The sequence below is a fragment of the Lycorma delicatula genome, chromosome 6, assembly GCF_047948215.1.
Source record: "Lycorma delicatula isolate Av1 chromosome 6, ASM4794821v1, whole genome shotgun sequence".
Classification (NCBI taxonomy): Eukaryota; Metazoa; Arthropoda; class Insecta; order Hemiptera; family Fulgoridae; genus Lycorma; species Lycorma delicatula.
The window spans coordinates 128422011-128434016 of record NC_134460.1 but is presented as its reverse complement, the minus strand read 5'-3'; the positions used below and the strand labels follow the sequence as shown (position 1 = coordinate 128434016).

At 27.7% G+C, this 12006-nt stretch overlaps 1 protein-coding gene across 4 annotated transcripts in view; it reads right to left on the bottom strand.

Annotated features, from left to right (window-relative positions):
• Window positions 1-12006, bottom strand: part of LOC142326216 (ATP-binding cassette subfamily G member 4-like) — a 278942-nt gene that overhangs the window by 140788 nt on the left and 126148 nt on the right. For 3 of the 4 annotated variants that reach the window (XM_075368501.1, XM_075368502.1, XM_075368504.1), the window contains exon 1: window positions 537-769. The exons of the other annotated variant lie outside the window; for it this stretch is intronic. The gene's annotated coding sequence lies outside the window, so the exon portion shown is untranslated. Of the gene's footprint in view, window positions 1-536; window positions 770-12006 lie in introns of those variants that run through there. 4 annotated transcript variants of the gene reach the window in all.

Sequence of the window (12006 nt, the reverse complement as noted above, 5' to 3'; positions counted from 1 at the left end):
TCATCAGAGAAAGCAATAATAGTGCCTCTGTCAAATGATTGATGAATTTTTTTTTCAGTAAATTTTAATTAATTTAATTTTTAGTTTTAATTTAATGATAACCAAAATGATTTTATTATTTAATGGTCTCAGAAGACAGCCTAAATCTATATTTAAAAAAAAATCAATTCATTTATTTCATCTTTAATTTTCAATTTTTTATTAGAATATGAGTACTAATTAGTTTAGATTTGAACATTTTATTGGGTTTCTGTTGCAACTTTCTTCAGTAGATTAAAAACGTATTTGCTGTTTTAGATAAGCAAAAAAAAAACTTAAAAAAGTTTTAATTTTTTTTCTAATTTTCAAAATTATTATTTTTATAATTTTTAAATAAGATTTTTTTTACTTCGGGTTTTTTTGGTGCTTTATAATTTAATTACCGTTTATGTATTTGTATTTAAAATAATATAATATTTTTTAAAACAAATTATTTAAGTATAAATAAAATATATATATATATATATCTATGTATTTATGAATCTTAAAAAATATACCGTTGAGCTGTAAATTTCATTTTTAATAATAGTAACGTAATGCTTATAAACGGTAGCACTGAAAAATAAAATAAAAACACTCCGCTTTGATTTTACCGCACTTACGAACGTAATTTAATATTTGACCGATATCGTTGTTGTTGTTAAATGATTACAATAATAATATTTATTGAAATCAATAAGCAAACAACTGCGGCGCGTTCGTTAACGCGAACGATGCCACGATACAAACTGGGTAAGTATGTAACGACGGCCGGTGAGAGGCGTCGTTGTCAGACGTTAAGAGGGGTACTTGGTATAGTGGTGGGGATATTGGGGAAAGCATTCAATTGTGATCATTTAAGGAGTGTGAGACGGAAGCAATTTGTTACGGGCAGATGGCAGAATAGGGCTAAAGGTATATTTATTAATTCTTCGTTAAATTTAAAAACCCTATTTAAATACTTTTTGGAATAGGCAAATGATACATTATTAATATTATTATTTGTAATTTAATTACCTCTGTTAGAAAAAAAAATAAAAATAGATTAAGGCAAACCTAACTAATAATATAGTTGAACTGTAAATAATATTTTTACTTGGATCCAAACCTTATCTACTACCTTAATAATCCAAAATTGGAAAAAAATCACATCAGTTATTTAATAAAAAATAGCTTTAGTTCGACATTAATGTTTGTATTATTTTCACCACTGAATTACGACAAAGAAAATTATTATTAAATACCTCAGTTTAGTGTCAACAATTAACTTTTTAAATTTTATTCTTCCTTTTCGTGATTAATAAAATTTATTTCGTGCATTTTCCTCTGTTCAGTTGAGGTATTGTGTGTGTATAACATATTATTTTAAAATATAAAGAAATACAATAGTCTGACTTATACTATCTATTCAGATTTTACATTTGTCTATGAAACATGTGAAGAATCTGAGGTAAAAAAGACATTATTTACGAGTTTTTTCCTTATTAAGAATAATAAATGATACTAATTGTTCAGCCAATCCTATGGTCAAAAAATCTGATGCAGACAACATCCCTTGTACGTCTATTAAATTACCTTTACACCTTTTTTTTTTTTTAATGAAAAGTACATTAAATTTTATTTCATGAAAAACTTGATATTTTTCATATTTTTTTTTTTAATTGAATTCATACATTTTTTTACAAAAAAATAAATAATTATAATAAAAATAATAATTTAAATATAATTTAATTAACATTTTTTAATTTTAATTAGATTAAAATAATAATAATTAAATAAATATATAATAATTAATAAATCAATATATTTAAAAAAGCTAACGGGAAAACACTTCACGCATCATTTTCCCTGATAAGCCTAGAATTGGAACTTTTTATTAATTAACAATTACTTAGCTATTTTCGAAAGTTTTTGATTAATATCAAGTCATTATCTAAAGGTTTTTACTATTGTAATCACTTAACGTACGTATATACACATTCTTAATTCTGAATTATTAAATTGTACGTAGAAAAGTTACTAAAGATTTTCTCCCCATTTGCTGTAAAACAGCTAATTCTTGGGCTATTTTTCAGATTTATTATTTATTTATTAGTTAATATTGATAGTACAGTACACTCTCGATTAGTCGGAATAATAGAATGTCGATCGCGTAAATGGATCTACAGTGATCCCTTTTAAAGATTTTATAAAAAATAAAAAAATAATCCATTTTCTCGACTAAAATAAATTCATCAGCTGGTAATATATTTTATCAGAAATATTTTATGAATTAAAATATTTCCAAAATGACAACAAATAGAATATTTGTGTGTAAAACTATTCATATAATATGCAGATATTGTGTCTTATAGAAAAACTAAATAGATTTGTTCTTTCCATTATGTGTTATCGTTTCTCTAATGGCTGTGACCTACACAAACCCTTTGAAATACAGCTATTGTTAGTTAATGAAGTTCTCTCTGATAGTAAATTTGTAAATTCATTACATAGCTACTTGTGATAAAAAACAATTACCAACATATCTGTGGCTTTGGTATGTGATTTTGAAAACGTATATTCAACTCAAGAAGAAAGTTCAGAGAAACTTCACTCCTCATTTTTCCCGGAAGCATGGCTTATTATTCTTGAGAGAATGATTATACGTATACATATATAAATATTTTAAACGATAGAAAAAAAGTTTTTTTTTGCTTCATTTCATTAATGTAGGTAAATTTTCTTTATAATTAATAGAGGTTGGTACACTTCACATTGTTTTTAACCTATTTGTAATTTATTATTTTATGGTATAGTTGGTATTAATGTGTAATTTTGGTATATACTGATGATGACTGTTTAAAAGTCAAAATATTCATGTAGTCATAGATTTACATTTTCTTATAAAGGGTTCTTGAGCGGTTTATATTTGCTATTTTATAAAAAAAAAAATATTTTTTTATTTTTAAAAATCATGAAAAAAATGTGGGATTATATTATATTTTACATATTATACCGGTTTGCTGTTACTAATAAGCCAACTGAAATAAACATAATGCAGCTTTACTTAGAAGGAATTCTTTATTATTTATGAATTAACTGAGGTAAATGATGGCTATTCTGTCAATTTTTTCCGCTGAATGAGATCTGATTAAACTTAGTGTGTGTGACCAGGCGGTTTACTTGGTTAAATATTATCTTGGTTATTGAGCCTTGGTTTATTTTAGTTAATTTGTAATGAAAAACTAACTTAAATCATTTCATTTAAATGTCTATCGTTGATAAAAATTATGCTTAATAATTTACGTGCAGAAACACGTAAACAGGTTTCTACAAGAAACACCTAAACAGACGTGTTTTTTGTATATGTTATATTGTATGTGTTTCCCTACAAGTATTTATATATTTTTCCTTGTATTTTTTAAAGAAGATTTTGGAATTATTTCAGTTTTAAACATTGCAGTAGAATTAACTAACTACCTGCGTCCGATTACTGGTAATAAAGTTCAGTAAATCGTTCAAAAATTTAAAAATGTACTCAATAAAATTCGGTATACGATTATAAATTGAGTTTTGAGAACTAAATTTTTTAAGTTGTTTGTACGATTAGATTCTTAAATTATCTCGGGAATAATTTCAATATTACGGTTTTGGAATACGGTACAAAGATTTTGTATTTTCATTAGATTCTGGCCAATTACTGGTATATTCTTCCTAATATATATACCTTTATTGTGAGAAGAAAAATTTAGGAGTTTTGATGTGCAAAATAAGATCTTAATTAAAAAGGTCAAGTACTTAAAAGAGATAGCGTCAAAATCAAAAGTATTAATTTTTATTTATAACATAGAATACAACTTATTGATATCTACAATAAGGGATATTATTTATTAGAATAATCAGTCACGTACAGAAAAATTTTTTAGTTTTATTTAAAATTTTTAATAAATCTGGGAGTTAATATTTTACACCTACTGTAGGCTACCGGAAATATTTCAGTTTAATACTGCTCTAGTTAATCTAGAATCTCTTTAATATTTATTTGATAAGATTTAGATTTCTAGCTGACAGTAAAAAGGATTTAGAAGAAACAATGAACGGCATGGATGAAGTCCTACGCAAGAACTACCGCATGAAAATAAACAAGAACAAAACGAAAGTAATGAAATGTACTAGAAATAACAATGATGGACCACTGAATGTGAAAATAAGAGGAGAAAAGATTATGGAGGTAGAAGAATTTTGTTATTTGGGAACTAGAATTACTAAAGATGGACGAAGCAGGAGCGATATAAAATGCCAAATAGCACAGGCGAAATGAGCCTTCAGTAAGAAATATAATTTGTTTGCATCAAAAATTAATTTAAATGGCAGGAAAAGATTTTTGAAAGTATATGTTTGGAGTGTCGCTTTATATGGAAGTGAAACTTGGACGATCGGAGAATCTGAGAAGAAAAGATTAGAATCTTTTGAAAAGCGGTGCTATAGGAGAATGTTAAAAATCAGATGGGTGGATAAAGTGATAAATGAAGAGATGTTGCGGCAAATAGATGAAGAAAGAAGCATTTGGAAAAATATAGCTAAAAGAAGAGACAGACTTATAGGCCACATATTAAAGCATCCTGAAATAGTCGCTTTAATATTGGGGGGGACAGGTAGAATGAAAAAATTGTGTAGGTAGGCAAGTTTGAAATATGTAAAAGAAATTGTTAGTGATGTAGGATGTAGAAGGTATACCGAAATGAAACGACTAGCACTAGATAGGTAATCTTGGATAGCTGCATCAAACCAGTCAAATGACTGAAGACAAAAAAAAAATGGTTTGGATAAATGTTGGGCTCTCCATCATTAATTTTCCTCGATGGATAATATTTAAGGGTTTGTAATGTAACCAATGAAATATTTTTAATCATTCTTAATTAAATACTGGATCCAAATTTATTACTTGGTTTTACGAGACAACGTAAAAACACTGTACATCCAAATACACTGAAATACGAGCAATATACATACGTAAATAACTAGCTTAACATATAATTTATGCATACGTAAAATTTTTTTTTCTTTTTCTATTTAGCCTCCGGAACCACAGTCAGGATTACTTCAGAGGATGAATGAGGATGATATGTATGAGTATAAATGAAATGTAATCTTGTACAGTCTCAGGTCGACCATTTCTGAGATGTGTGGTTAATTGAAACCTAACCACCAAAGAACATCGGTATCCAAGATCTAGTATTAAAATCCGTATAAAAGTCTATATAAAAATCCGTAGCCTTTACTAGGATTTGAACGTTGTAACTCTCAACTTCGAAATCAACTAATTTGCGAAGACGCGTTCACCACCAGACCAACCCGGTGGGTTGCATACGTAAAATATGAGAATCGAAGCCTACGTAGTATAGGTTAACCGGTATTCGGTAACATTAATGTACAAGTTTTCATCAGTAAATAAAAGCTAAAGATTTTTATTTTAAGCTGAGTTTTAACACATGTAATATTTTCTAATTTTAATAAACCTTCTTTATTTTTTTATCAATTATTTTTTTTGTTTTAGCTTTGGAAAAATGTATAAAATTCCTTATCTCTTTCATTAAAATTTATAATCCTTATTTTCTGTAAGTTTGCATTTAATTTTCTTCGTACAATGTGTATTTAACACAGTCATTAAATAATATGATGAAAGTTATACATTTATTATTAAAAAATTCGGTAAAATATACGCTTGTCACTACCATCTTTCAAGCTTTAAATTATTATTACTGTTGGTATTTTACCATCCATTGCAAAGTTTAAATTTAATATTTGATGCAAAGTAATCATTTTACAAGTGTACTGTCTGGATATTTGTTTATAGCTTTGTCTAATTATTTGTTTTTATGGTTTTGTTTTTAATTGATAAGATTAAAAATAAATCGTCATTTCATCAAACTGCAACTTAAGTGCTACAAACCGCCTTTAGCTATGTTGTTAATGTCACGTATTCAATCTAAATAAATATGACTTATTCTTGTTGGGAGTTTACATCTTTATTGATTGTAATATAATGAATGGAATAACATTTCGGTATACAAATATTTGTTAACTGTAAATTATTTGTGTATGAAAGCGTATAGTAAGAGACGAATGTAGTATAATGTGGTACTTTTCCTATATATAATGTGGAATATTCAGTAACGAAAGGAAACTGTACAGGTTATCAGAAGAGTGATGGGGGAAATAAAATAATTACTTTTTGAATTAAAAAGTTTAATTCGAGTTTAGCACTCGACTCGGCGATCAAAATTATCCTGTGAAAGTTCTTGCATAAATTATAGTTTAAAACGGGGTGGTAGTTTCTTAAATAATGCGTTCGGAAAGTTACTCTGCAATATACTTTAGAATTATGCGGTATATTCTGTTCTTTCGGCTTTAGGTTGGTTGCCCTGTGGGTTCGTTGGGCGTTGTTCAGTAATAAACCAAGACGTCAGTCACTAGACCCACCCGATAAATCTACCGGGTTGGTCTAGTGGGGAACGCGACTTCCCAAATCGGCTGATTTGGAAATCGAGAGTTCCAGCGTTCAAGTACTATTAAAGGCAGTTACTTTTATACGGATTTGAATATTAGATCGTGGGTACCGGTGATTTTGGTGGTTGGGTATCAATTAATCACACATCTCAGGATTGGTCGAATTGAGACTACACTCATACATCCTCTGAAAAATTATCTGAACGGTAATTACCGGAGGCTAAACAGGAAAAAGAAAGTATGTCTTTATCTACGTGGAATACTATAGACAATTCCGTCGTCAACTCTATGCAAAAAATGAAATCAATATACATTCTGTCGAAGCTTAAATTTTCATTCGATCATTTTCCTACTATATGAAGTTTCTTTTATATTTCAATATAAGACTTTTTTTTCTACTTACAACTCTATGCCGAAACATATTTTTATTGAGCTAATGTTTTTTTGCGAACCATTTATATATTATCTAAACGAAAGAGATGGGATCAAAGTGTGTGAAACAAAGTGCATCACAGCTTATTTTTTAAAATAGTATTCTTAATAGTGTTGTGTACAGTGGCGGCTCGCGTATAGACACTGTGGAACTACAGCACCCCATATTTTCACTCTATAATATTTAACAAAATTAATCCTCTTTTCTTTAAATTTTTTTTTATACTTGTACAATATATAATCCTTAAGCTTAATGTCAGTAGCCATTCCCAGTTTATGAAAAATATACAAAAATCTTTGTATGGAACTGTGCGCTTCACAGTTTGAATGACGTGTGTTTGGCCACGTGTTTGACGTGTGTTTGGCCACTTCCTATTGTGCGCATGCGCACATAGGAAGCTGCATGCGAGGGTTGAGAGAGCACTGTCGTTCCCGCAGTGCCGACCTTGACATGCTGGTGGAAGGTAGTTCCCGCGTGTGTTGCACTTAATAACACATTCTTGAATGTGATAAAGTGTAGAATTAAATTATTATCCTGCTTCCAGATATTCTGTTTGATTCATTTTTTTTCGGTTCTTTTATTTTACAGAAAATATTAACTATGTTCTTGAAAAGGCCCAGAAAAAAATTTCTGGAGCAGCACCTCCCCCCTCCCCTTAATTTTAGCTACGAGTCGCCATTGTTTCGTATTTTACTGAATTCATCCTGTAGAATACGTTGTAGGATAAAAAAATATGTCTCGTATTAAAATGGGATCCCTGTAGAAAAAATGGAATCGACCAACATCGTTACTCGATTTATTTTCAATGGAAAACACACGGGATTTTGACCATTGTTGCATGCATGAACAATGTTCAATATAAATATTAAATAAATCATGAAAAAATAAAATGGGCGGGATATGTTTTGATTTCATTTTTTGCAAGGAGTTGAAGATGGAATTGTACATAGAGTTTCACGTAGAATTAATAAAAATGTCATATATTGAAATGAAAAAGAAACTTGATGTAGTAGGAAAATGATCCGATGAAAGTTTAATCTACAAAGTATTGCGGACCATAAAGTCATACTTGCTCATAAATAATCATTATTGTAAAAAAAGATCTCTTATTTTAAAATTAAGTTCGGAGACAAATTTCTGTTTTGAAAAAAGCGTAGTTGTATGCGTGAACGTGTTCAATATAAATCAAATATTAAATAAACCTTGAAAATAACTTGACGTGATGTGTTTTGTATATATATATATATATATATATATATATATATATATATATATCTATATATGCCTATGTAAAAAATTTTTACGCGAAACAATTTCCATTTCATTCCGTTTCATTGAAATTTAGATATGCATGTTAAAATATGATGAAAATTGGTACAGTCGTTCTTGACCGATCAGGATCAGCTGATCTCGGTCGGACCACTTCTGAAGTCTGAATATCTTTAGAGTAGTTACTGTGGGCCTTTGCCTTTGATGCGCTCCAATAAAAAAACAAGAATGCTAATCGAAAAACGTTTTTGTGCATAAGATTACATTTTTATTCAGGATTCTTAAACGCAATTCATATATCCAAAATCATTCTTATTTATTTAATACAATGAATTTGAAGGTAAGGAAGATGTCGAGAAATCCTCTTTTAAAGATTATAGAAGTAGCGTCATCGCCTCTCTGTCAAGTTGCCATACTTACCAGCGGGGGCCCTAGTGACGCCTTTCGATAAATGGTGATTAAATAAAATTGGCAATGGAAATGCTTCCATTCTCAAGTAAGCCTAAATATTTCTGTTGAGATACACGAAAACAGTCCTGTTGTCTCATTTTATAGAGGTGGATATTGATACTTAACTTAACTTGCATTAACTTTTGCAAAGATTCACAGTGGTTGCAGTACGTTTTCAGATAATAATTATACTATCAGATAATTTGTTAGTTAGCGTTACTGAAATGGAGAAATAACTATTTAATAATAGCTTACAGTCTCGATTGTAATCTTTTCCTTACGATTTTATAATTTCAACTCTGTTTACAGATTTCAGATCAGAATTAACCCAATAATTTTTTTGTTTAATTATTAAATCGTTTGTTTAATTAATGAAATGTTTTTTTATAATGTACATTTATTAACTATTCTTCAGATTTAGATACTAACTTAAAGTAGATTTAGTTTTTTGGGTACATATGTGGTCTAACCATTTTTACTAATATAATATGGATTTCAACAATTTTTTTATTTCCTTTCATTATTTGAGATTTCTGTTATGATTTTTGAAAAATCACTTTTTCACGGTTTAAAAATGTAATAAAGTATTTTTTAATGATAATTTGTACTATACGTAATGATAAAAATAAGTTACACCTTTAATTTGAAAATAAGAATATTTTTTTCCTTTCCAGAAAATAGTATTTAAACAGTCATCGTACTTATTTGGAACTTCTCTTCTTTTCTAAGAATTCACGCCATTTCTGTCTACGTCTTCCGGGAAGTATATAAGTGTGAGGTGTGAGACTTGAATGACCCTAACCTTAACTCTACTCATTCAGTTTTTTCCTAAATACAAACACAGGAAACGAGTTAGAAAAAATTATTGCTTTGTTTAAAAGTTTACAGTAAATCCATAATAATTTAAAGGGTTGAATTTAAACACGATTTCAGTTTCTCTTCTCGTACAAGTTTTTTTTAGAATAGTATAGTCATTTTTAATTGGAAATTTTTAACTAAATGAAATTAATTCTGAAATAAAATTAAATAAAACATAAATAGGGTACATAAATAGAGATTACATAATTAAATCTTTTAAGTATTAATTAAGTACTTAGTATTAGTTTAAAGTACTTAGTATTAAAAACAAATATTTCAACCTTATCTAAATTAAGCTGTCAAGTTCCTTTTATTTTTTCTTGATAAGCTGGATCTTTTTTTATTCCTATTTTGATAAATTTTAATTTTTTAGAATTTAGCATTAGTTGGTAGTCTCACATCATATTTATATATTTTTAACTATCTTTTTTAATGCTTTAATATAAGTGTTTTACCTGTTGTTATTTCATTGAATTAAAAATATTTTTTTGGGAAAAGACTCATGTGTACATCAAAAAACTGAATTTTTTAATAAAAACTCCATATTTTATTAGTATACGGGTTATTCTGGACGTATTCCCCGAACTCCAGGCACTGATTCAGGACACTAAAATTAGCAAAAAAGTTCATATCGACGTAAGTCCTATTTTACTTTTGTTTTCTTTCTGGAAATCTTTGTGATTTTCAACAAAAATTTATTTATCAGGAACGGGTAAACCTACTTTAATTAAATTTGGAAAATCTAAGACCAGTGTCTTATTGTACAAAATAAAAATATTTGAAAACGTCACCTTCAGAAATTTCAAAATAGCGGTCACTTTATTTTTTAATCTTCAATATCTTTGTATTTATTTGTTTGATCAAATTTTTACTTATTATAAAATTTATTAAGCATTTTATTTTGAACAAAATGACACCTTATTTATAAAAATCTGTTGACAAACAATCGTGTTATTGCAGACAATTAACCCGACAGTACGCTTGTAAGCATAATGAAAGCTGATAATTTTTATTAATTTACTATTATTACCTATTACTAATAATTTTTATTACATTTAATGAAGGAAATGAAAACAATCAAAAAATTATCAGTTGAACCTTTTTGCTCATTTTGATATCCTGAATCTGTGTGTGAAGTTTGAGGAATACGTCCTGAAACACTGTGTATAGTAAAATGATTTTTCAATTCATTCTTGTTTTTTACAAACTTAGTTATGAAGTATCTGAATAAAATTGAAGCATTTTTTTATAACCTCTTTTACTGTATTTAAAAAAAATTTCAGCCACTATATATTTGGCTCAGATAGAGTCGTCTTTTAGTTTATTTTATGATGGGAAAAGAAACTTAATACAAATATGGTTGCCGGCCTCCGTGGCGCGAGTGGTAGCGTCTTGGCCTTTCACCCGGAGCTCCTGGGTTCGAATCCTGGTCAGGCATGGCATTTTTCATATACGCTACAAAGTATTCATCTTATCTTCTGCGGAAAAAATGATCAACTGCGGATCCGAGAGGTTAAAAAAAAAAAAAAAAAAATACAAATATGGTTAAAGCAAATTTTATTTTTTGATCGACAAAGGATTCCGCTGGACCCAATATTTTAATAACAGGTAGCAGATGTATTCTCTTGAAGACACCAGGTTCTTTCTTTATATAGAAAGTTATTATTTTCAGATTTAAAAGTTTTTTTTTTGTCAATATTTACTGCTGTTTTTAGTTTAAGGAATTGTCCGATATTACAATGGTCGATTCTATTGATTTTTAAAATTGCATTTCAATATTATTAGGGTTTAAATAAATAAATATTTTTAAGAAATATATGTTGAATATAATATTTAAAATATTATTTTAGAATTTTTATTTACAATAAATATTTAAAATTATTAGAATTATAATGAATTCTTCATACTTAATAGTCAAGGTTATGGAATTGGCTTCTGCAATTCCACCACAAACAATATTATTAACATTAATATCTTTTCTTTCGAAAACGCATATTCCATCATATTGATTCAGAATAGTACAAATTATTATTAACATTGTAATATTTTAAATAATAAATATATTTATGAGTCATCATCTGCAGTTCCTGTTAAAACTATTACATCATATTATAAAACTTAAAAATAAAAATGAAAAAAAAATTAATTAAAAATAATTTTAATATATTTAATTAATTAATAAATTAATTAATTAATTTAAGAAATTGTTAATTAATTTTAAAATTATTAATACATTTTAAAAGATGATCAAAATACTTTTAAGGATATATCATGTTCAAAAATTCATTATTCGTGTTATTGTATACGGTGGAATTTTATGGAATAAATTTATGTTTCTAAAAAAAAAAATATATATATATTTTTTAAGTGGATTAAGACGGAAAAAGGTTACAAAATTCCATTAAAAAAAATTAAATTCGTTTTAAAATAGATTAATTAATATAAAATGTTTTTGAAACTTTAATAATATTTTACATTTAATTTTCCCG